The sequence below is a fragment of the Lonchura striata genome, chromosome 1A (assembly GCF_050655825.1).
Source record: "Lonchura striata isolate lonStrDom1 chromosome 1A, ASM5065582v1, whole genome shotgun sequence".
In the NCBI taxonomy this organism is placed as follows: domain Eukaryota; kingdom Metazoa; phylum Chordata; class Aves; order Passeriformes; family Estrildidae; genus Lonchura; species Lonchura striata.
The window spans coordinates 2,146,021-2,172,299 of NC_140741.1; positions in this window are offsets into that span (position 1 = coordinate 2,146,021).

Below are 26,279 nucleotides of genomic sequence, written 5' to 3' on the forward strand. Positions count from 1 at the left end.
AAATCAGCTGCCGGAGGAGCCGCGCCCTCCTCATCATCCTCACAGCCCACACCTGGGACTGCTCTGAGCCCTCTTCATCCTCACAGCTCACACCGGGGGCTGCTCTGAGCCCTCCTCATCCTCACAGCTCACACCTGCCGCTGTTGCCGCACTCCAACAGCGTCTCTCTGTCTCCAGCACACAGCCCACTTCTCACAGACACAGATCCAACAGAAATCTGCTACGGGTGTCGGCTTTTCTTAATCCGCCTGGGTGCACGGTTAAAACATGTACGTGCATTGATGGTCATTGAGAGAAAGCTTTCCCCCGGAGAAAACAGTCCTTTTAGCTGCTCTCCAGGGCAGTTGGACTCCCCCTGTGCCTTCTTCGGGGGTCAGGAAAAGGGGCTGAAGACTCGGGGCTCTGATGCCATTTGGGGCACCCCAAGGTCCCCAGGAGAGGGACGCACACTGCGGTGGGGGAGCGGGTGGGTGGCGAATGAGGGGAGGGGGCCACGCTGGGTGCCGTCCCGCAGAGTAACCCAAAGCTGCCCCAAAATTCCCTGGGAGGGGTGTGCGTATAACACTAAAACCTGGCAAGTGTTTTGTTTTTACAGCTATTGGTAAAGAATAGGATTCTAAAACTAAACGCATTTGGAAATGAGCCATCTCTGTATCCGTTCATTTGTGTGCAGGAACGTAGGAAGCTGGCTGGGGACGGGCAGTAGTTCTGAAAATCATGCCCTAGCCTTTTTCTCTAGGAACGAACCAAGCAAGTGCCCTGAAACCAGCGGAGCAGCTGCAGAGGCTGAAGGGAACAAAAAGGGCTCCCCGGCACCTTTTCCCTCCGTTCTCTGCCATTCCCCAAAAGGCGTCTCAGTCTCAGAAGAGGCGTTTGTTATGCAGCTTGCCAAAATGAATACCTGTCAAATCCTAACTCTTGCCTTTTGTTTAACGTGTTCTTACTTCCTATTTATGTCATCAAAGAAAGCAAGGAAAGAAGAAATGTGACTGGTTCCCACTATTGCTCCGTGCAGGCATTTTTAAAGGCTGCTGTACTTCTGTCCTCTTTTTCCCCTCCAAGCTTGACTTTCCCCCTCCTTTTTCGAGGTCTGCTGCTTTGGGTGTCCTAAGCAGGGCTGGGTTCCTCGGCAGGGGTCTTAGGACTCGCTACTGCTTCTGCTTTTTGCGAAGGTGTATCAAAGTGTGCCAGCAAAAGGACTGTTTTCTCCAGGGGAAAGCTTTCTCTCAATGACCATCAATGCATGTATGTGTTTTAGTCGTGTACCCAGACGGATTAAGAAAAGCCGACACCCGTAGCAGATTTCTGTTGGATCTGTGTCTGTGCGAAGTGGGCTGTGTGCTGGAGACAGAGAGACGCTGTTGGAGTGCGGCAACAGCGGCAGGTGTGAGCTGTGAGGATGAGGAGGGCTCAGAGCAGCCCCAGGTGTGAGCTGTGAGGATGAGGAGGGCTCAGAGCAGCCCCAGGTGTGGGCTGTGAGGATGATGAGGAGGGCGCGGCTCCTCCGGCAGCTGATTTAGGGGGTTTTCCTCGCAATGCTTTTGCACGGAGCTGCTGGAGGAGAGGAGTTTATGGGGGGCTCCCGGGGCTGTCTCCTGGAAGGACAGCGGGCGCTTCGGGCAGGGTCTGGGGGATCACCTGGAAACCCACCTGGATACGTGGAGCCTTGCTCTGAGGAGGAGCCGAGGGACAAACCTTTGTGCCGAGAAGCAGCAGGTGAGCCGGTGCGCCTTTGCAGCCGGGACTTTTCTCCTTTCCCTTTGAAACTTCGTCCTCCTGAGGTTGAATTGGAGGGGGCAGTCCTGTTGTCCCCCCTTTTAAGGGGTTTGGACTGAGGTAAAAAGCCCCCTTTTGCCATCGTTTGAGGCAAGCCGCTTCTTTTCTTCTCTTCTAGGGGACGCGATTGAAGGGAAGGCTACGTTTCTGTGCCCTCGTTGGGGTGAGGTGAGCGCCGGAGCGTGGCATCAGAGTCGGGCCTTCAGAGGAAGGGAGCTGCAGCCGTGGCAGCGCTGGCAGGGCGGGGATCGGGCTGTGCCGCTGCATTCGGGGCGCTTCTTCTGCCCCCGGCCCGGCAGCGAAGGGTGCGGCGCGGAGCCCTGCCGGCAGTGCCGGGGCTGGCCGGGGCGGAAGGGGAGCTGGGCGCGGCTGGGCTGCCGCGGGCCCGCCGGAGCCGCGCCGGTGCGAGCCGTGCGGAGCCGAGCGGAGCTTTGGCCGGGCCGGCGGGCGGGGGAGGCGGCGCGGGCGCCGCGCCGGTGCCGGCCGGTGCCGCCGCTCCGTCCGCTCCGGGCGCGGGGCTCGGGCGCCGCCGGGGCCCCCCGGGCCCGGTGCCGGCCCCGCCGGGCCGGGGGCAGCGGGCGGGGGTCTGCCGGCGCGGCGCCGCCTCTGCCTGCCGGAGGAGCCGCTTTCCTGCCGGAGCCGCGCTGCGCCCGGGGCCGGGAGCGCGGCTCCGCATCTTCCAGCCTCCCTCGCTGCGCTGGGTCTTTAGGGTCTTATCGATGTGTTTTAAGGATTATGGAGCTGTTCTAAGAGCTCTTGGGAATATGTAGGGATTTTTTTTTTTTAAAAGGTTCTTTGGGGGCTTTTAGGGGTGTTTTAAAGTAGGGTATTTTTATTTTGTTTTTATTGTATTTTAAGGGCGTTCAGAGGCTATTGTTATGTTGTTGTGAAAGTTTTAAGGCGTTTTGAAGATGAGGGATTTTTTAGGGCATTTTTATGGGTTTTTAGGGTCTTTTCATGGCATCGCGGCTGAGGGGCAGCTTGAGGGGCACTGTGGGGCCTTGAGGGTGACAGAGGCTGTGCCTCAGGGGGGAACGGGTGGGGGACAGTGGCTGACACAGAGAGATGCTGAGGGGGGCAGGGGCAGCTGGAGTGTGACACAGAGAAGCTGGGGGCTGAGGGGCAGAGGAGAGGGATTAAGGGTGGCACACAGGAGCTGAGGGGCAGCTGAGAGGGGGCTTGAGGGGCAGGGGGGGGCTCGAGGGTGACAGCCAGAGCCTGAGGGCTGGGGGGCAGAGGGAGGGGTCAGGGGTAAAGGGTGAGGCCTTGAGGGCTGGACAGTCCAGTGGAGATCAGGGCTACAGGGTACATCTTAGGAGGCAAGTTAGGGTACAGGTGCGGCACCCCTCACGCCACCCGTACCTCACCCTAAGCAGCCTTTTCCCTTTTCAGCCCCAACAACAGCAGCACAGCACAGCAAGCCTGACAGCGAGACCACACCGGAAGCCTCCCAGTGGGACAGGGCAGCGACCCTCGCACCAGGACAACGCCGGAACCCTCAGAGGACAACAGGACCCGCTGCTAAAAGGTAGGGATGACATCTGTGGGCTAGAGAGCAACAGGAAGGGGTTTGGAGGCTGAGCAGGCTTCCTTGAGTGTTTTTTTTTTTTTTTTTTTTTGCAGGGCTATTAGGAATATTTAGGGGAATTTTGAAGGCTTTCTCTGGTGACTTTTAGAGAATTGTTATACCTTCCTAATGGCTATTTTAGGATTCCTTGGTGCGTTTTTAGGGTAAGGATGAGGGTCTGACAGGATGCCCACTGAAAATGCAGAGTACTTCTGGAATGTACTGGAGTGCTTGGGGAAGGTGCCAGTGGAGGGCCAGTGGGTAAGGTGCCATGATGCTGGTCTGAAGGTTGTGATTTCTGAGCAAAGCAAGGTGGTTGTGGTTAGGGTTTTATGGTGGCAGATTTCTGGAGGTGAAATACTGCACAGAAAATATCAAGCCCGAAGCTTTGTACTGTCAGTTTGCAACGGGTATTCGGTAAAGAAATAAAAAACCCTGAGTACTTGGGGATGGGAGACTTCGACTGGGAGAAATCCTGTGCTGTTTTGATATTGAGGAGGCAAAAGGAAACTTGGGACCTGACAACCCAGCGGCATCGCAGGGCCCTGTGAAAATATGAGGGATATCTACTTGGTGAAAGCAAATTCACCAGCCCAGGTCCCTGGCGTCAGTTTGTAGGGCTCCCTTGGCACTGTCAGAAAAGCACAAGTTTGGGGGGGGGGGGGGCGGGCAGCTGGGGTCTGAATATATCCTTTAATATTCGGATTATTTCTAGTCAGCCTCACCCTAAGACCCAGGGAGCTCTGCGCACAATCACAGGCCATTTTCCCGTGGAAAGAAAACTCACCAGTCCAGGTTCCTGATGTCAGTTTGTAGGGCTCCCTTGGGTCTATCAGGGCAGCACAACTTGAGGTGGGGACAACTTTGGTCTGCGATCCAGTCTTCGATATAAGGATTCTTTGCATTCAGGTCCCAGTGCTGTGCTTGGGGCCCCTGGGTACAACCTTTGGCAATTTTCCCTGGGAAAGAAAACTCACCAGTCCAGGTTCCTGATGTCAGTTTGTAGGGCTCCCTTGGGTCTATCAGGGCAGCACAAGTTTGAGGTGGGGACAACTTTGGTCTGCGATCCGTCCTTCGATATAGGGATTCTTTACAGTCAGGTCCCAGCCCAGTTCCAGGGGCCCCTGGGCACATCCTTTGGCCATTTTTCCTGGAAAAGAAAACTCACCAGTCCAGGTTCCTGCTGTCAGTTTGTAGGGCTCCCTTGGGTCTATCAGGGCAGCAGAGTTTTGAGGTGGGGACAACTTTGGTCTGCGATCCATACTTCAATATAAGAATTTTTTGCATTCAGGCCCCAGCCCAGGGCCAGGAGCCCCTGGGCACATCCTTTGGCCATTTTCCCTGGGAAAGAAAACTCAGCAGTCCAGGTTCCTGCTGTCAGTTTGTAGGGCTCCCTTGGGTCTATCAGGGCGGCACAACTTTGGGGAGTGGACAACTTCGGTCTGGGGTCCATCCTTCAATATAAGGATTTTTTGCTTTGAGGTCCTAGCCCAGTGCTAGGGGCCCCTGGGCACATCCTTTGGCCATTTTCCCTGGGAAAGAAAACTCACCAGTCCAGGTTCCTGATGTCTGTTTGTAGGGCTCCCTTGGGTCTATCAGGGCAGCTCAAGTTTGAGGTGGGGACAACTTCGGTCTGGAGTCCAGCCTTCGATATAAGGATTATTTGCATTCAGGCCCCAGCCCAGGGCCAGGGGCCCCTGGGCACATCCTTTGGCCATTTTCCCTGGGAAAGAAAACTCACCAGTCCAGGTTGCTGATGTCAGTTTGTAGGGCTCCCTTGGGTCTATCAGGGCAGCACAACTTGAGGTGGGGACAACTTTGGTCTGCGATCCAGTCTTCGATATAAGGATTCTTTGCATTCAGGTCCCAGTGCTGTGCTTGGGGCCCCTGGGTACAACCTTTAGCAATTTTCCCTGGGAAAGAAAACTCACCAGTCCAGGTTCCTGATGTCAGTTTGTAGGGCTCCCTTGGGTCTATCAGGGCAGCACAAGTTTGAGGTGGGGACAACTTTGGTCTGCGATCCGTCCTTCGATATAGGGATTCTTTACAGTCAGGTCCCAGCCCAGTTCCAGGGGCCCCTGGGCACATCCTTTGGCCATTTTTCCTGGAAAAGAAAACTCACCAGTCCAGGTTCCTGATGTCAGTTTGTAGGGCTCCCTTGGGTCTATCAGGGCAGCAGAGTTTTGAGGTGGGGACAACTTTGGTCTGCGATCCATCCTTCAATATAAGGATTTTTTGCATTCAGGCCCCAGCCCAGGGCCAGGAGCCCCTGGGCACATCCTTTGGCCATTTTCCCTGGGAAAGAAAACTCACCAGTCCAGGTTGCTGATGTCAGTTTGTCGGGCTCCCTTGGGTCTATCAGGTCAGCACATGTTTGATTAGGGGACAACTTTGGTCTGCGATCCATCCTTTGATATAGGTATTTTGTGCAGTCAGGTCCCAGCCCAGTGCCAGGGGCCCCTGGGCACATCCTTTGGCCATTTTCCCTGGGAAAGAAAACTCAGCAGTCCAGGTTCCTGCTGTCAGTTTGTAGGGCTCCCTTGGGTCTATCAGGGCGGCACAACTTTGGGGAGTGGACAACTTCGGTCTGGGGTCCATCCTTCAATATAAGGATTTTTTGCTTTGAGGTCCTAGCCCAGTGCCAGGGGCCCCTGGGCACATCCTTTGGCCATTTTCCCTGGAAAAGAAAACTCACCAGTCCAGGTTGCTGATGTCAGTTTGTCGGGCGCCCTTGGGTCTATCAGGGCAGCAGAGTTTTCAGGAGGGGACAATTTCGGTCGGGGGTCCATCCTTCGATATAAGGAATTTTTGCATTCAGGTCCCAGCCCAGGGCCAGGGGCCCCTGGGCACATCCTTTGGCCATTTTCCCTGGGAAAGAAAACTCACCAGTCCAGGTTCCTGATGTCAGTTTGTAGGGCTACCTTGTGTCTATCAGGGCAGCACAAGTTTGAGGAGGGGACAACTTTGGTCTGCGATCCATCCTTCGATGGAGGGATTCTTTGCACTCAGGCCCCAGCCCAGTGCCAGGGGCGCCTGGGCACATCCTTTGGCCATTTTCCCTGGAAAAGAAAACTCACCAGTCCAGGTTCCTGATGTCAGTTTGTAGGGCTCCCTTGGGTCTATCAGGGCAGCAGAGGTTTGTGGACGGGACTACTTCAGTTTGGGGACCATCCTTTGATATAAGGATTTTTTGCATTCAGGTCCCATCCCAGGACCAGGGGCCCCTGGGCACATCCTTTGGCCATTTTCCCTGGAAAAGAAAATTCACCAGTCCAAGTTGCTGATGTCAGTTTGTAGGGCTCCCTTGGGTCTATCAAAGCAGCACAACTTTGAGGTTGGGGACAACTTTGGTCTGGGATCCATCCTTCGATAGAGGGATTCTTTACAGTCAGGTCCCAGCCCAAGGCCTGGGGCCCCTGGGCACATCCTTTGGCCATTTTCCCTGGAAAAGAAAACTCACCAGTCCAGGTTGCTGATGTCAGTTTGTAGGGCTCCCTTGGGTCTATCAGGGCAGCGCAGGTTTGAGGTGGGGACAACTTTGGTCTGCGATCCAGTCTTCGATATAAGGATTCTTTGCAGTCAGGTCCCAGTGCTGTGCTTGGGGCCCCTGGGTACAACCTTTGGCAATTTTCCCTGGGAAAGAAAACTCACCAGTCCAGGTTCCTGATGTCAGTTTGTAGGGCTCCCTTGGGTCTATCAGGGCAGCACAAGTTTGAGGTGGGGACAACTTTGGTCTGCGATCCGTCCTTCGATATAGGGATTCTTTACAGTCAGGTCCCAGCCCAGTTCCAGGGGCCCCTGGGCACATCCTTTGGCCATTTTTCCTGGAAAAGAAAACTCACCAGTCCAGGTTCCTGATGTCAGTTTGTAGGGCTCCCTTGGGTCTATCAGGGCAGCAGAGTTTTGAGGTGGGGACAACTTTGGTCTGCGATCCATCCTTCAATATAAGGATTATTTGCATTCAGGCCCCAGCCCAGGGCCAGGGGCCCCTGGGCACATCCTTTGGCCATTTTCCCTGGGAAAGAAAACTCACCAGTCCAGGTTGCTGATGTCAGTTTGTCGGGCTCCCTTGGGTCTATCAGGTCAGCACATGTTTGATTAGGGGACAACTTTGGTCTGCGATCCATCCTTTGATATAGGGATTTTGTGCAGTCAGGTCTCAGCCCAGTGCCAGGGGCCCCTGGGCACATCCTTTGGCCATTTTCCCTGGGAAAGAAAACTCAGCAGTCCACGTTCCTGCTGTCAGTTTGTAGGGCTCCCTTGGGTCTATCAGGGCAGCACAAGTTTGAGGAGGGGACAACTTTGGTCTGCGATCCATCCTTCGATAGAGGGATTCTTTGCAGTCAGGCCCCAGCCCAGTGCCAGGGGCCCCTGGGCACATCCTTTGGCCATTTTCCCTGGAAAAGAAAACTCACCAGTCCAGGTTCCTGATGTCAGTTTGTAGGGCTCCCTTGGGTCTATCAGGGCAGCTCAAGTTTGAGGTGGGGACAACTTCGTTCTGGAGTCCAGCCTTCGATATAAGGATTATTTGCATTCAGGTCCCAGCCCAGGGCCAGGGGCCCCTGGGCACATCCTTTGGCCATTTTCCCTGGGAAAGAAAACTCACCAGTCCAGGTTGCTGATGTCAGTTTGTAGGGCTCCCTTGGCTTTATCAGGGCAGCAGAGGTTTGTGGAGGGGATAACTTCATTTTGGGGACCATCCTTTGATATAAGGATTTTTTGCATTCAGGTCCCAGCCCAGTGCCAGGGGCCCCTGGGCACATCCTTTGGCCATTTTCCCTGGGAAAGAAAACTCAGCAGTCCAGGTTGCTGATGTCAGTTTGTAGGGCTCCCTTGGCTTTATCAGGGCAGCAGAGGTTTGTGGAGGGGATAACTTCATTTTGGGGACCATCCTTTGATATAAGGATTTTTTGCATTCAGGTCCCAGCCCAGTGCCAGGGGCCCCTGGGCACATCCTTTGGCCATTTTCCCTGGAAAAGAAAACTCACCAGTCCAGGTTCCTGATGTCAGTTTGTAGGGCTCCCTTGTGTCTATCAGGGCAGCACAACTTGGAGGTGGGGACAACTTTGGTCTGCGATCCATCCTTCGATGTAAGGATTTTTTGCATTCAGGTCCCATCCCAGGGCCAGGGGCCCCTGGGCACATCCTTTGGCCATGTTCCCTGGAAAAGAAAACTCACCAGTCCAGGTACCTGATGTCAGTTTGTAGGGCTCCCTTGGGTCTATCAGGGCAGCAGAGTTTTGAGGAGGGGACAACTTTGGTCTGCGATCCATCCTTCGATAGAGGGATTCTTTGCAGTCAGGCCCCAGCCCAGTGCCAGGGGCCCCTGGGCACATCCTTTGGCCATTTTCCCTGGGAAAGAAAACTCACCAGTCCAGGTTGCTGATGTCAGTTTGTAGGGCTCCCTTGGGTCTATCAGGGCAGCACAACTTGAGGTGGGGACAACTTTGGTCTGCGATCCAGTCTTCGATATAAGGATTCTTTGCATTCAGGTCCCAGTGCTGTGCTTGGGGCCCCTGGGTACAACCTTTGGCAATTTTCCCTGGGAAAGAAAACTCACCAGTCCAGGTTCCTGATGTCAGTTTGTAGGGCTCCCTTGGGTCTATCAGGGCAGCACAAGTTTGAGGTGGGGACAACTTTGGTCTGCGATCCGTCCTTCGATATAGGGATTCTTTACAGTCAGGTCCCAGCCCAGTTCCAGGGGCCCCTGGGCACATCCTTTGGCCATTTTTCCTGGAAAAGAAAACTCACCAGTCCAGGTTCCTGCTGTCAGTTTGTAGGGCTCCCTTGGGTCTATCAGGGCAGCAGAGTTTTGAGGTGGGGACAACTTTGGTCTGCGATCCATACTTCAATATAAGAATTTTTTGCATTCAGGCCCCAGCCCAGGGCCAGGAGCCCCTGGGCACATCCTTTGGCCATTTTCCCTGGGAAAGAAAACTCAGCAGTCCAGGTTCCTGCTGTCAGTTTGTAGGGCTCCCTTGGGTCTATCAGGGCGGCACAACTTTGGGGAGTGGACAACTTCGGTCTGGGGTCCATCCTTCAATATAAGGATTTTTTGCTTTGAGGTCCTAGCCCAGTGCTAGGGGCCCCTGGGCACATCCTTTGGCCATTTTCCCTGGGAAAGAAAACTCACCAGTCCAGATTTCTGATGTCTGTTTGTAGGGCTCCCTTGGGTCTATCAGGGCAGCTCAAGTTTGAGGTGGGGACAACTTCGGTCTGGAGTCCAGCCTTCGATATAAGGATTATTTGCATTCAGGCCCCAGCCCAGGGCCAGGGGCCCCTGGGCACATCCTTTGGCCATTTTCCCTGGGAAAGAAAACTCACCAGTCCAGGTTGCTGATGTCAGTTTGTAGGGCTCCCTTGGCTTTATCAGGGCAGCAGAGGTTTGTGGAGGGGACAACTTCAGTTTGGAGTCCAGCCTTCGATATAAGGATTATTTGCATTCAGGTCCCAGCCCAGGGCCAGGGGCCCCTGGGCACATCCTTTGGCCATTTTCCCTGGGAAAGAAAACTCACCAGTCCAGGTTGCTGATGTCAGTTTGTAGGGCTCCCTTGTGTCTATCAGGGCAGCACAACTTGGAGGTGGGGACAACTTTGGTCTGCGATCCATCCTTCGATGTAAGGATTTTTTGCATTCAGGTCCCATCCCAGGGCCAGGGGCCCCTGGGCACATCCTTTGGCCATGTTCCCTGGAAAAGAAAACTCACCAGTCCAGGTACCTGATGTCAGTTTGTAGGGCTCCCTTGGGTCTATCAGGGCAGCAGAGTTTTGAGGAGGGGACAACTTTGGTCTGCGATCCATCCTTCGATAGAGGGATTCTTTGCAGTCAGGCCCCAGCCCAGTGCCAGGGGCCCCTGGGCACATCCTTTGGCCATTTTCCCTGGGAAAGAAAACTCACCAGTCCAGGTTGCTGATGTCAGTTTGTAGGGCTCCCTTGGGTCTATCAGGGCAGCACAACTTGAGGTGGGGACAACTTTGGTCTGCGATCCAGTCTTCGATATAAGGATTCTTTGCATTCAGGTCCCAGTGCTGTGCTTGGGGCCCCTGGGTACAACCTTTGGCAATTTTCCCTGGGAAAGAAAACTCACCAGTCCAGGTTCCTGATGTCAGTTTGTAGGGCTCCCTTGGGTCTATCAGGGCAGCACAAGTTTGAGGTGGGGACAACTTTGGTCTGCGATCCGTCCTTCGATATAGGGATTCTTTACAGTCAGGTCCCAGCCCAGTTCCAGGGGCCCCTGGGCACATCCTTTGGCCATTTTTCCTGGAAAAGAAAACTCACCAGTCCAGGTTCCTGCTGTCAGTTTGTAGGGCTCCCTTGGGTCTATCAGGGCAGCAGAGTTTTGAGGTGGGGACAACTTTGGTCTGCGATCCATACTTCAATATAAGAATTTTTTGCATTCAGGCCCCAGCCCAGGGCCAGGGGCCCCTGGGCACATCCTTTGGCCATTTTCCCTGGGAAAGAAAACTCAGCAGTCCAGGTTCCTGCTGTCAGTTTGTAGGGCTCCCTTGGGTCTATCAGGGCAGCTCAAGTTTGAGGTGGGGACAACTTCGGTCTGGAGTCCAGCCTTCGATATAAGGATTATTTGCATTCAGGCCCCAGCCCAGGGCCAGGGGCCCCTGGGCACATCCTTTGGCCATTTTCCCTGGGAAAGAAAACTCACCAGTCCAGGTTGCTGATGTCAGTTTGTAGGGCTCCCTTGGCTTTATCAGGGCAGCAGAGGTTTGTGGAGGGGACAACTTCAGTTTGGGGACCATCCTTCGATATAAGTGTTTTTTGCATTCAGGTCCCAGCCCCGGACCACGGGCCCCTGGGCACATCCTTTGGCCATTTCTCCTGGGGAAGAAAATTCACCAGTCCAGGTTGCTGATGTCAGTTTGTAGGGCTCCCTTGGGTCTATCAGGGCAGCAGAGTTTTGAGGAGGGGACAATTTTGGTCTGGGGTCCATCCTTCGATATAATGATTCTGTGAAGTCAGGTCCCAGCCCAGTGCCAGGGGCCCCTGGGCACATCCTTTGGCCATTTTCCCTGGGAAAGAGAACTCACCAGTCCAGGTTGCTGATGTCAGTTTGTCGGGCTCCCTTGGGTCTATCAGGGCAGCAGAGGTTTGTGGAGGGGACTACTTCAGTTTGGGGACGATCCTTTGATATAAGGATTTTTTGCATTCAGGTCCCATCCCAGGACCAGGGGCCCCTGGGCACATCCTTTGGCCATTTTCCCTGGGAAAGAAAACTCACCAGTCCAGGTTGCTGATGTCAGTTTGTAGGGCTCCCTTGGGTCTATCAGGGCAGCAAAACTTGAGGTGGGGACAACTTTGGTCTGCGATCCAGTCTTCGATATAAGGATTCTTTGCATTCAGGTCCCAGTGCTGTGCTTGGGGCCCCTGGGTACAACCTTTAGCAATTTTCCCTGGGAAAGAAAACTCACCAGTCCAGGTTCCTGATGTCAGTTTGTAGGGCTCCCTTGGGTCTATCAGGGCAGCACAAGTTTGAGGTGGGGACAACTTTGGTCTGCGATCCGTCCTTCGATATAGGGATTCTTTACAGTCAGGTCCCAGCCCAGTTCCAGGGGCCCCTGGGCACATCCTTTGGCCATTTTTCCTGGAAAAGAAAACTCACCAGTCCAGGTTCCTGCTGTCAGTTTGTAGGGCTCCCTTGGGTCTATCAGGGCAGCATAGTTTTGAGATGGGGACAACTTTGGTCTGCGATCCATCCTTCGATATAAGGATTTTTGCATTCAGGCCCCAGCCCAGGGCCAGGGGCCCCTGGGCACATCCTTTGGCCATTTTCCCTGGGAAAGAAAACTCACCAGTCCAAGTTCCTGATGTCAGTTTGTAGGGCTACCTTGTGTCTATCAGGGCAGCACAAGTTTGAGGAGGGGACAACTTTGGTCTGCGATCCATCCTTCGATAGAGGGATTCTTTGCAGTCAGGCCCCAGCCCAGTGCCAGGGGCGCCTGGGCACATCCTTTTGCCATTTTCCCTGGGAAAGAAAACTCACCAGTCCAGGTTCCTGATGTCAGTTTGTAGGGCTCCCTTGGGTCTATCAGGGCAGCTCACGTTTGAGGTGGGGACAACTTCGGTCTGCGATCCATCCTTTGATATAGGGATTTTTTGCATTCAGGCCCCAGCCCAGGGCCAGGGGCCCCTGGGCACATCCTTTGGCCATTTTCCCTGGAAAAGAAAACTCACCAGTCCAGGTTGCTGATGTCAGTTTGTAGGGCTCCCTTGGGTCTATCAGGGCAGCAGAGGTTTGTGGAGGGGACTACTTCAGTTTGGGGACCATCCTTTGATATAAGGATTTTTTGCATTCAGGTCCCATCCCAGGACCAGGGGCCCCTGGGCACATCCTTTGGCCATTTTCCCTGGAAAAGAAAATTCACCAGTCCAAGTTGCTGATGTCAGTTTGTAGGGCTCCCTTGGGTCTATCAAAGCAGCACAACTTTGAGGTTGGGGACAACTTTGGTCTGGGATCCATCCTTCGATAGAGGGATTCTTTACAGTCAGGTCCCAGCCCAAGGCCTGGGGCCCCTGGGCACATCCTTTGGCCATTTTCCCTGGAAAAGAAAACTCACCAGTCCAGGTTGCTGATGTCAGTTTGTAGGGCTCCCTTGGGTCTCTCAGGGCACCACAAGTTTGAGGAGGGGACAACTTCGGTCTGGAGTCCAGCCTTCGATATAAGGATTTTGTGCTGTCAGGTCCCAGCCCAGTGCCAGGGGCCCCTGGGCACATCCTTTGGCCATTTTTCCTGGGAAAGAAAACTCATCCAGTCCAGGTTGCTGATGTCAGTTTGTAGGGCTCCCTTGTGTCTATCAGGGCAGCAGAGTTTTGAGGAGGGGACTACTTCAGTTTGTGGACCATCCTTTGATATAAGAATTTTTTGCATTCAGGTCCCATCCCAGGACCAGGGGCCCCTGGGCACATCCTTTTGCCATTTTCCCTGGGAAAGAAAACTCACCAGTCCAGGTTGCTGATGTCAGTTTGTAGGGCTCCCTTGGGTCTATCAGGGCAGCAGAGTTTTGAGGAGGAGAAAACTTCGGTCTGGGGTCCATCCTTCGATATAAGGATTTCGTGCCATCAAGTCCCAACCAGGGGCCAGGGGCCCCTGGGCACATCCTTTGGCCATTTTTCCTGGGAAAGAAAACTCATCCAGTCCAGGTTGCTGATGTCAGTTTGTAGGGCTCCCTTGTGTCTATCAGGGCAGCAGAGTTTTGAGGAGGGGACTACTTCAGTTTGTGGACCATCCTTTGATATAAGGATTTTTTGCATTCAGGTCCCATCCCAGGACCAGGGGCCCCTGGGCACATCCTTTGGCCATTTTCCCTGGGAAAGAAAACTCACCAGTCCAGGTTGCTGATGTCAGTTTGTAGGGCTCCCTTGGGTCTATCAGGGCAGCAGAGTTTTGAGGAGGAGAAAACTTCGGTCTGGGGTCCATCCTTCGATATAAGGATTTTGTGCCATCAAGTCCCAACCAGGGGCCAGGGGCCCCTGGGCACATCCTTTGGCCATTTTCTCTGGAAAAGAAAACTCACCAGTCCAGGTTGCTGATGTCAGTTTGTAGGGCTCCCTTGGGTCTATCAGGGCAGCAGAAGTTTGAGGAGGGGACAACTTCGGTCTGCGATCCATACTTCGATAAAATGATTTTTTGAAGTCAGGCCCCTGTCCAGTGCCAGGGGCCCCTGGGCACATCCTTTGACCATTTTCTTTGGGAAAGAAAACTCACCAGTCCAGGTTGCTGATGTCAGTTTGTAGGGCTCCCTTGGGTCTATCAGGGCAGCACAAGTTTGAGGTGGGGACAACTTTGGTCTGCGATCCGTCCTTCGATATAGGGATTCTTTACAGTCAGGTCCCAGCCCAGTTCCAGGGGCCCCTGGGCACATCCTTTGGCCATTTTTCCTGGAAAAGAAAACTCACCAGTCCAGGTTCCTGCTGTCAGTTTGTAGGGCTCCCTTGGGTCTATCAGGGCAGCAGAGTTTTGAGATGGGGACAACTTTGGTCTGCGATCCATCCTTCGATATACGGATTTTTGCATTCAGGTCCCAGCCCAGGGCCAGGGGCCCCTGGGCACATCCTTTGGCCATTTTCCCTGGGAAAGAAAACTCACCAGTCCAAGTTCCTGATGTCAGTTTGTAGGGCTACCTTGTGTTTATCAGGGCAGCACAAGTTTGAGGAGGGGACAACTTTGGTCTGCGATCCATCCTTCGATAGAGGGATTCTTTGCATTCAGGTCCCAGCCCAGTGCCAGGGGCCCCTGGGCACATCCTTTTGCCATTTTCCCTGGGAAAGAAAACTCAGCAGTCCAGGTTCCTGATGTCAGTTTGTAGGGCTCCCTTGGGTCTATCAGGGCAGCTCAAGTTTGAGGTGGGGACAACTTCGGTCTGCGATCCATCCTTTGATATAGGGATTTTTTGCATTCAGGTCCCAGCCCAGGGCCAGGGGCCCCTGGGCACATCCTTTGGCCATTTTCCCTGGAAAAGAAAACTCACCAGTCCAGGTTGCTGATGTCAGTTTGTAGGGCTCCCTTGGGTCTATCAGGGCAGCTCAAGTTTGAGGTGGGGACAACTTCGGTCTGCGATCCATCCTTTGATATAGGGATTTTTTGCATTCAGGTCCCAGCCCAGGGCCAGGGGCCCCTGGGCACATCCTTTGGCCATTTTCCCTGGGAAAGAAAACTCACCAGTCCAGGTTGCTGATGTCAGTTTGTAGGGCTCCCTTGGGTCTATCAGGGCAGCAGAGGTTTGTGGAGGGGACTACTTCAGTTTGGGGACCATCCTTTGATATAAGGATTTTTTGCATTCAGGTCCCATCCCAGGACCAGGGGCCCCTGGGCACATCCTTTGGCCATTTTCTCTGGAAAAGAAAACTCACCAGTCCAGGTTGCTGATGTCAGTTTGTAGGGCTCCCTTGGGTCTATCAGGGCAGCAGAAGTTTGAGGAGGGGAAAACTTCGGTCTGCGATCCATACTTCGATAAAATGATTTTTTGAAGTCAGGCCCCTGCCCAGTGCCAGGGGCCCCTGGGCACATCCTTTGACCATTTTCTTTGGGAAAGAAATCTCACCAGTCCAGGTTGCTGATGTCAGTTTGTAGGGCTCCCTTGGGTCTATCAGGGCAGCACAAGTTTGAGGTGGGGACAACTTTGGTCTGTGATCCGTCCTTCGATATAGGGATTCTTTACAGTCAGGTCCCAGCCCAGTTCCAGGGGCCCCTGGGCACATCCTTTGGCCATTTTTCCTGGAAAAGAAAACTCACCAGTCCAGGTTCCTGATGTCAGTTTGTAGGGCTCCCTTGGGTCTATCAGGGCAGCAGAGTTTTGAGGTGGGGACAACTTTGGTCTGCGATCCATCCTTCAATATAAGGATTTTTTGCATTCAGGTCCCAGTGCTGTGCTTTGGGCCCCTGGGTACAACCTTTAGCTATTTTCCCTGGGAAAGAAAACTCACCAGTCCAGGTTCCTGCTGTCAGTTTGTAGGGCTCCCTTGGGTCTATCAGGGCAGCACAAGTTTGAGGAGGGGACAACTTCGATCTGTGATCCATCCTTCGATGTAAGGATTTTTTGCATTCAGGCCCCATCCCAGGGCCAGGGGCCCCTGGGCACATCCTTTGGCCATGTTCCCTGGAAAAGAAAACACACCAGTCCAGGTACCTAATGTCAGTTTGTAGGGCTCCCTTGGGTCTATCAGGGCACCACAAGTTGGAGGTGGGGCCAACTTTGGTCTGCGATCCATCCTTCGATATAAGGATTTTGTGCAGTCAGGTCCCAGCCCAGTGCCAGGGGCCCCTGGGCACATCCTTTGGCCATTTTCCCTGGAAAAGAAAACTCACCAGTCCAAGTTCCTGATGTCAGTTTGTAGGGCTACCTTGTGTCTATCAGGGCAGCACAAGTTTGAGGAGCGGACAACTTTGGTCTGCGATCCATCCTTCGATAGAGGGATTCTTTGCTGTCAGGCCCCAGCCCAGTGCCAGGGGCGCCTGGGCACATCCTTTTGCCATTTTCCCTGGGAAAGAAAACTCACCAGTCCAGGTTCCTGATGTCAGTTTGTAGGGCTCCCTTGGGTCTATCAGGGCAGCTCAAGTTTGAGGTGGGGACAACTTCGGTCTGGAGTCCAGCCTTCGATATAAGGATTATTTGCATTCAGGCCCCAGCCCAGGGCCAGGGGCCCCTGGGCACATCCTTTGGCCATTTTCCCTGGGAAAGAAAACTCACCAGTCCAGGTTGCTGATGTCAGTTTGTAGGGCTCCCTTGGCTTTATCAGGGCAGCAGAGGTTTGTGGAGGGGATAACTTCATTTTGGGGACCATCCTTTGATATAAGGATTTTTTGCATTCAGGTCCCAGCCCAGGACCAGGGGCCCCTGGGCACATCCTTTGGCCATTTTCCCTGGAAAAGAAAACTCACCAGTCCAGGTACCTGATGTCAGTTTGTAGGGCTCCCTTGTGTCTATCAGGGCAGCAGAGTTTTGAGGAGGGGACAACTTCGGTCTGCGATCCATCCTTTGATAGAGGGATTCTTTGCAGTCAGGCCCCAGCCCAGTGCCAGGGGCCCCTGGGCACATCCTTTGGCCATTTTCCCTGGAAAAGAAAACTCACCAGTCCAGGTTGCTGATGTCAGTTTGTAGGGCTCCCTTGGCTTTATCAGGGCAGCAGAGGTTTGTGGAGGGGACAACTTTGGTCTGCGATCCATCCTTCGATATAAGGATTATTTTGCATTCAGCTTCCAGCCCAGTGCCAGGGGCCCCTGGGCACATCCTTTGGCCATTTTCCCTGGAAAAGAAAACTCACCAGTCCAGGTTGCTGATGTCAGTTTGTAGGGCTCCCTTGGGTCTATCAGGGCAGCAGAGTTTTGAGGAGGGGACAATTTCGGTCGGGGGTCCATCCTTCGATATAACGAATTTTTGCATTCAGGTCCCAGCCCAGGGCCAGGGGCCCCTGGGCACATCCTTTGGCCATTTTCCCTGGGAAAGAAAACTCACCAGTCCAGGTTGCTGATGTCAGTTTGTAGGGCTCCCTTGGGTCTATCAGGGCAGCACAAGTTTGAGGTGGGGAGAACTTCGGTCTGGAGTCCAGCCTTCGATATAAGGATTTTGTGCAGTCAGGTCCCAGCCCAGTGCCAGGGGCCCCTGGGCACATCCTTTGGCCATTTTTCCTGGGAAAGAAAACTCACCAGTCCAGGTTCCTCATGTCAGTTTGTAGGGCTCCCTTGGGTCTATCAGGGCAGCGCAGGTTAGAGGAGGGGACAACTTTGGTCTGCGATCCATCCTTCGATATAGAGATTCATTACAGTCAGGTCCCAGCCCAGTGCCACGGGCCCCTGGGCACATCCTTTGGCCATTTTCCCTGGAAAAGAAAACTCACCAGTCCAAGTTCCTGATGTCAGTTTGTAGGGCTCCCTTGGGTCTATCAGGGCAGCAGAGGTTTGTGGAGGGGACAACTTTGGTCTGTGATCCATCCTTTGATATAAGGATTTTTTGCATTCAGGTCCCATCCCAGGGCCAGGGGCCCCTGGGCACATCCTTTGGCCATGTTCCCTGGAAAAGAAAACACACCAGTCCAGGTACCTGATGTCAGTTTGTAGGGCTCCCTTGGGTCTATCAGGGCACCACAAGTTGGAGGTGGGACCAACTATGGTCTGCGATCCATCCTTCGATAGAGGGATTCTTTACAGTCAGGCCCCAGCCCAGTGCCAGGGGCGCCTGGGCACATCCTTTGGCCATTTTCCCTGGGAAAGAAAACTCACCAGTCCAGGTTCCTGCTGTCAGTTTGTAGGGCTCCCTTGGGTCTGTCAGACCAGCAGAGTTTTGAGGAGGGGAAAACTTCGGCCTGGGGTCCATCCTTCGATATAAGGATTTTGTGCCATCAAGTCCCAACCAGAGGCCAGGGGCCCCTGGGCACATCCTTTGGCCATTTTCCCTGGAAAAGAAAACTCACCAGTCCAGGTTGCTGATGTCAGTTTGTAGGGCTCCCTTGGGTCTATCAGGGCAGCACAAATTTGAGGAGGGGACAACTTCGGTCTGGAGTCCAGCCTTCGATATAAGGATTTTGTGCAGTCAGGTCCCAGCCCAAGGCCTGGGGCCCCTGGGCACATCCTTTGGCCATTTTCCCTGGGAAAGAAAACTCACCAGTCCAGGTTGCTGATGTCAGTTTGTAGGGCTCCCTTGGCTTTATCAGGGCAGCAGAGGTTTGTGGAGGGGACAACTTCAGTTTGGGGACCATCCTTTGATATAAGTATTTTTTGCATTCAGGCCCCAGCCCAGGACCAGGGGCCCCTGGGCACATCCTTTGGCCATTTCTCCTGGGGAAGAAAACTCACCAGTCCAGGTTCCTGATGTCAGTTTGTAGGGCTCCCTTGGGTCTATCAGGGCAGCACAAGTTTGAGGTGGGGACAACTTTGGTCTGCGATACATCCTTCGATATAATGATTCTTTGCAGTCAGGCCCCAGCCCAGGGCCAGGGCCCTCTGGGCACATCCTTTGGCCATTTTCCCTGGAAAAGAAAACTCACCAGTCCAGGTTCCTGATGTCAGTTTGTAGGGCTCCCTTGGGTCTATCAGGGCAGCACAACTTGAGGTGGGGACAACTTTGGTCTGCGATCCATTCTTCGATATAAGGATTCTTTACAGTCAGGTCCCAGTGCTGTGCTTGGGGCCCCTGGGTACAACCTTTGGCACTTTTCCCTGGGAAAGAAAACTCAGCAGTCCAGGTTCCTGATGTCAGTTTGTAGGGCTCCCTTGGGTCTATCAGGGCAGCACAAGTTTGAGGTGGGGACAACTTTGGTCTGCGATCCGTCCTTCGATATAGGGATTCTTTACAGTCAGGTCCCAGCCCAGTTCCAGGGGCCCCTGGGCACATCCTTTGGCCATTTTTCCTGGAAAAGAAAACTCACCAGTCCAGGTACCTGATGTCAGTTTGTAGGGCTCCCTTGGGTCTATCAGGGCAGCAGAGTTTTGAGGTAGGGACAACTTTGGTCTGCGATCCATCCTTTGATATAGGGATTTTTTGCATTCAGGCCCCAGCCCAGGGCCAGGAGCCCCTGGGCACATCCTTTGGCCATTTTCCCTGGGAAAGAAAACACACCAGTCCAGGTTGCTGATGTCAGTTTGTCGGGCTCCCTTGGGTCTATCAGGTCAGCACATGTTTGATTAGGGGACAACTTTGGTCTGCGATCCATCCTTTGATATAGGGATTTTGTGCAGTCAGGCCCCAGCCCAGGGCCAGGGGCCCCTGGGCACATCCTTTGGCCATTTTCCCTGGGAAAGAAAACTCAGCAGTCCAGGTTCCTGCTGTCAGTTTGTAGGGCTCCCTTGGGTCTATCAGGGCGGCACAACTTTGGGGAGTGGACAACTTCGGTCTGGGGTCCATCCTTCAATATAAGGATTTTTTGCTTTGAGGTCCCAGCCCAGTGTCAGGGGCCCCTGGGCACATCCTTTGGCCATTTTCCCTGGGAAAGAAAACTCACCAGTCCAGGTTGCTGATGTCAGTTTGTAGGGCTCCCTTGGCTTTATCAGGGCAGCAGAGGTTTGTGGAGGGGATAACTTCATTTTGGGGACCATCCTTCGATATAATGATTCTTTGAAGTCAGGCCCCAGCCCAGGACCAGGGGCCCCTGGGCACATCCTTTGGCCATTTTCCCTGGGAAAGAAAACTCACCACTCCAGGTTCCTCATGTCAGTTTGTAGGGCTCCCTTGGGTCTATCAGGGCAGCAGAGGTTTGTGGACGGGACTACTTCAGTTTGGGGACCATCCTTTGATATAAGGATTTTTTGCATTCAGGTCCCATCCCAGGACCAGGGGCCCCTGGGCACATCCTTTGGCCATTTTCCCTGGAAAAGAAAATTCACCAGTCCAAGTTGCTGATGTCAGTTTGTAGGGCTCCCTTGGGTCTATCAAAGCAGCACAACTTTGAGGTTGGGGACAACTTTGGTCTGGGATCCATCCTTCGATAGAGGGATTCTTTACAGTCAGGTCCCAGCCCAAGGCCTGGGGCCCCTGGGCACATCCTTTGGCCATTTTCCCTGGAAAAGAAAACTCACCAGTCCAGGTTGCTGATGTCAGTTTGTAGGGCTCCCTTGGGTCTATCAGGGCAGCAGAGGTTTGTGGAGGGGACTACTTCAGTTTGGGGACCATCCTTTGATATAAGGATTTTTTGCATTCAGGTCCCATCCCAGGACCAGGGGCCCCTGGGCACATCCTTTGGCCATTTTCCCTGGGAAAGAAAACTCACCAGTCCAGGTTGCTGATGTCAGTTTGTCGGGCTCCCTTGGGTATATCAGGGCAGCAGAGTTTTGAGGAGGGGACAATTTTGGTCTGGGGTCCATCCTTCGATATAAGGATTTTGTGCAGTCAGGTCCCAGTCCAAGGCCAGTGGCCCCTGGGCACATCCTTTGGCCATTTTTCCTGGAAAAGAAAATTCACCAGTCCAGGTTGCTGATGTCAGTTTGTAGGGCTCCCTTGGGTCTATCAGGGCAGCAGAGTTTTGAGGAGGGGAAAACTTCGGTCTGCGATCCATCCTTCGATATAAGGATTTTGTGCCATCAAGTCCCAACCAGGGGCCAGGGGCCCCTGGGCACATCCTTTGGCCATTTTCTCTGGAAAAGAAAACTCACCAGTCCAGGTTGCTGATGTCAGTTTGTAGGGCTCCCTTGGGTCTATCAGGGCAGCAGAAGTTTGAGGAGGGTACAACTTCAGTCTGCGATCCATCCTTCGATAAAATGATTTTTTGAAGTCAGGCCCCTGCCCAGTGCCAGGGGCCCCTGGGCACATCCTTTGACCATTTTCTTTGGGAAAGAAAACTCACCAGTCCAGGTTGCTGATGTCAGTTTGTAGGGCTCCCTTGGCTTTATCAGGGCAGCAGAGGTTTGTGGAGGGGACAACTTCAGTTTGGGGACCATCCTTTGATATAAGGATTTTTTGCATTCAGGTCCCAGCCCAGGACCACGGGCCCCTGGGCACATCCTTTGGCCATTTCTCCTGGGGAAGAAAATTCAGCAGTCCAGGTTGCTGATGTCAGTTTGTAGGGCTCCCTTGGGTCTATCAGGTCAGCACAAGTTGGAGGTGGGGACAAGTTTGGTCTGCGATCCATCCTTCGATATAATGATTCTTTGCAGTCAGGCCCCAGCCCAGGGCCAGGGCCCTCTGGGCACATCCTTTGGCCATTTTCCCTGGAAAAGAAAACTCACCAGTCCAGGTTGCTGATGTCAGTTTGTAGGGCTCCCTTGGGTCTATCAGGGCAGCACGAGTTTGAGGAGGGGACAACTTCGGTCTGTGATCCATCCTTCGATGTAAGGATTTTTTGTATTCAGGTCCCATCCCAGGGCCAGGGGCCCCTGGGCACATCCTTTGGCCATTTTCCCTGGAAAAGAAAACACACCAGTCCAGGTTGCTGATGTCAGTTTGTAGGGCTCCCTTGGCTTTATCAGGGCAGCAGAGGTTTGTGGAGGGGACAACTTTGGTCTGCGATCCATCCTTCGATATAAGGATTTTTTTGCATTCAGGTTCCAGCCCAGTGCCAGGGGCCCCTGGGCACATCCTTTGGCAATTTTCCCTGGAAAAGAAAACTCACCAGTCCAGGTTGCTGATGTCAGTTTGTAGGGCTCCCTTGGGTCTATCTGGGCAGCACAAGTATGAGATGGGGACAATTTTGTCTGGGGTCCAGTCTTTGATTTAATGATTCTTTGCAGTCAGGCCCTAGCCCAGGGCCAGGGGCACCTGGGCACGTCCTTTGGCCATTTTCCCTGGGAAAGAAAACTCACCAGTCCAGGTTGCTGATGTCAGTTTGTAGGGCTCCCTTGGGTCTATCAGGGCGGCACAACTTTGGGGAGGGGACAACTTCGGTCTGGGGTCCATCCTTCCATATAAGGATTTTTTGCTTTGAGGTCATAGCCCAGTGCTAGGGGCCCCTGGGCACTTCCTTTGGCCATTTTCCATGGAAAAGAAAATTCACCAGTCCAGGTTCCTGATGTCAGTTTGTAGGGCTCCCTGGGGACTGTCAGGGCAGCACCTGCTGGAGATGGTGACAACTATGGTCTGGGATATATCCTTCGTTGTATGAATTTTTTGCTGTCAGGTCCCTGCTCAGGAGCAGGGTCCCCTGGGCATGTGCCTCAATTTTGAGGAAGTTTCTGTTTAGAATGTATGATTTTTTTTTGGCTTAAAGTAAAAAAATTATTTTTCATTTTTAGTGAGGTTTATTTTTTTTTATTGCTTATTGCTATATTTTTTTTATATTTGTGTTAGGTTAGTAGTAGGGATAGCTTTACTTTTATACGTTGAAACGAGGGTCGTGCGTACTGGTGTTCATAAAGGTTTAATATTTTTATGGTTCTGATGTGTTAGGTTAATGATTTTATAACGTTTACAAGAATTTTTTTTGTTTTTATTTCAATACAGGCAGGGTTTTCTTAGTTTTAAGGATTTGTTTGGCATAGATTTTAGAGGCGTTATTGAGGGGATAGGACAGGGTGTCTCTGTTAATCTATTTGGCAATTTGGATACTGGGTAAATAAAATTAATATTTTGGTAGAATTTTGGGGTTTTGTTAGTTTAATTATTTATGAATTTGTGTGCCTGCAGCTGTAGTGTCTCTGCTGCAAGTCTCAGTATCCATTCATGTTTGTGTGCGTTAGGCAGTCCACTCGTGTACCAGCGAGTCCCCCCTGCAAGCGGCCGCAGAGCCGCTCCTTCGCTCTCCTGGGAATTCGGGGAGCGGCACACGGCTCTGCGACGAAGCCTTGATCTTTGTCACTTGGAGGTGGCACCAGGGAGCCTCAGGAGCGGCCGAGGAGTTGCTGTAAGTGGGGGAACTACTAGTGAGGGGGACCAGGGTCCACTCGAGTTTTGGGAACGCCGCCTCACCTCGCCTGCTCTTCAGCCAGGCAGACCCTGCCAGGAGGGCGTGGGCGAAGCGTGCGGCCCGAGGAGCCCGGCGTTCTCAAGAGAATAATGGTGAGCAGCAGAATTGCTGAGTTGTGGCTGCTGTGCGGCTGAGATCGTGCAGTGATGTTTGGTGTTCTCGATTGTAGCTGAGCACAGGACCACAGCCCAGTGACCATAGGACATTCCCCGCAGGCGAGGCAGCCTCCATTGCCAGGCGACGTGGATTCTCACCCCCAGATGCCAGAGAGATAAGTGGAGGGCTAAGGCCCGCAGAGGGGGTGAAAGCGGGGTGCTGGGAGGGCATTTTCAATGAGCTTTGGGGATGGGGATGTGCAAGAAGTGTCCCCTTAGATCAGCTAAAGGGAAAGTGTCTGTTTTGATCACAGTGCTGAGGTGCTCAGGGCAGAGCAGTTCTGGTGTGTGTCCTGTCACTTGTCTCTGGTGCACTCTGTGTTCTTTGGGTCTCTCGGCTCTTTCTTCTCCTCAAAAGCTCTCTCTCCCTGTCCTGTGTCACGGGTGTCTGCACGTATTTGTCCCACAACTGCTCTGCCCTGCTGCATAGCCTGTAATAGCACAAGTCCTGGGGACTTGAAATTTGTCATTTGCAGGGTGTAGTTGGGCTCTAGATTGTATGGGGAGATTGACATAACATGTTTGGTGATGCTAAGTTGTCCTGCAGCCATTTGACACTAGTCCTAACTTCCTTTCAGGTGCTGACAATTCAAATATGTGGCAGAGAGCCCCAGTCCTGGGTGAGGGTGTTGCCATGATCAGGTCAGTCATGGTTTGCATTTGCAGGGGCTGCCTAAATGGTGACCGTGTTACAGCAGTGTTCTTTGCCTTTATTTTTAGGAGGTCCAGGCAGATAGCAGCAGTCAAGGCCGAGTGTGCCAGGTGAGCAGTGGACAGAAGCAGCTGTTGTTGCTCAGGTTTCAAGATTTGGTGCAATTGTAAGCATCCATTGTTGTTTGTGTGCTTTAGGGAATCCACTCAGTGTACTCATACCTCTGTCTCCAACTGGCTGATGGACCAGTTTTCATGCAGATGTGATCTTGTGGGAAGCAATACAGGACCCTGTGACAGATCCTTCCAATTTTCCATTTCAAGGTCCCCTCCTGGTAACCCACAGGAATGGGCAAGGAGTTGTGGTGAGGCAGGGAAGAGGAGTGAGGGTACCCTCAAGTTGCAGCAATGCCATGTCACCTTGTCTGCCCTTAACCTAGGTGTGCCTTGAGATGACGGTGTCAGAATCCAAGCGCGCCTGAGGTGTGTGGCCCAAGACTTCTTGGGAGACGGTGAGTAGCAGAATTGTCAGGTTCTGGCCCATGTGCTGTTAAGGTAGTGCACTGACGTTTGGTTTTCTTTCTCTTGGCAGAGCAAGAGATAACAGCCTGGTGACAACTGGAACTTCCCAGACAGGCACGAGGCCTCGATCTGCACCTGATGGGGATTTGCATCCCCAGATATGTGCAAGATAAGTGCAGGGCTACAATGCACAGAGGGGATGGAAGAGAGGTGCTGGGTTGGGACTCCCCAGGAGGGGTTTTTGAGTCAGTTTTGGAGATGGGGATGTGCAAGAAGTGTCCCCTTAGGCCAGCTAAAGGGAAAGTGTCTGTTTTGATCACAGTGCTGAGGTGCTCAGGGCAGAGCAGTTCTGGTGTGTGTCCTGTCACTTGTCTCTGGTGCACTCTGTGTTCTTTGGGTCTCTCGGCTCTTTCTTCTCCTCAAAAGCTCTCTCTCCCTGTCCTGTGTCACGGGTGTCTGCACGTATTTGTCCCACCGCTGCTCTGCCCTGCTGCATAGCCTGTAATAGCACAAGTCCTGGGGACTTGAAATTTGTCATTTGCAGGGTGTAGTTGGGCTCTAGATTGTATGGGGAGATTGACATAACATGTTTGGTGCTGTTAAGTTGTCCTGCAGCTGTTTGACACTAGTCCTAACTTCCTTTCAGATGCAGACAGTTCCGGTCAGTGGCAGAGAGCCCCAGTCCTGGGGTGAGGGTGTTGCCATGATCAGGTCAGTCATTGTTTGCATTTGCAGGGGCAGCCTAAAGGGTGACTGTGTTACAGCAGTGTTCTTTGCCTTTATTTTTAGGAGGTCCAGGCAGATAGCAGCAGTCAAGGCCGAGTGTGCCAGGTGAGCAGTGGACAGAAGCAGCTGTTGTTGCTCAGGTTTCAAGATTTGGTGCAATTGTAAGCATCCATTGTTGTTTGTGTGCTTTAGGGAATCCACTCAGAGTATGCCAAGCCCCTGTCACCAACAGCTGATGGCCTGGATTTCCGTGCTTGTGAGCCCTCTGGAAGGTGTTGCAGGACTCTGAGATGAAGCCTTGAAATTTTGTATTTCAAGATTGCATCAGAGTTGCCTTTGGCAATGGCTGAGGAGTTGTGGTGAGTCGCCGAGGTAGGGAGGGGGAGCCAAGGTCCACTCGTGTTTCAGCAATGCCGAGTCTCTTTGTCTCTTCTTAACCCAGGCAGACCCTGCGATGACGGTGGCAGCCTCTGAGCCTGGCCAAAGTGTGCGGCCCGAGCGTTCTCAGGAGAACGGTGAGTAGCAGGATTGCTGGGTTTTGTCCATTGTGCAGCTAAGATCATGCAGTGATGTTTGGTGTTCTCGATTGTAGCTGAGCACGGGACCACAGCCCGGTGACCATTGGACATTCCCCGCAGGCGAGGCAGCCTCCATTGGCACGCGACGTGGATTCTCATGCCCAGATGGCTGAGAGATTAGTGGAGGGCTCAGGCCCACAGTGGGGGTGAAAGCGGGGTGCTGGGAGGGCCTTTAGGATCAGGTTTGGGGGCAGGGATGTGCAAGAAGTGTCCCCTTAGGCCAGCTAAAGGGAAAGTGTCTGTTTTGATCACAGTGCTGAGGTGCTCAGGGCAGAGCAGTTCTGGTGTGTGTCCTGTCACTTGTCTCTGGTGCACTCTGTGTTCTTTGGGTCTCTCGGTCCTTTCTTCTCCTCAAAAGCTCTCTCTGCCTGTCCTGTGTCACGGGTGTCTGCACGTATTTGTCCCACAGCTGCTCTGCCCTGCTGCATAGCCTGTAATAGCACAAGTCCTGGGGACTTGAAATTT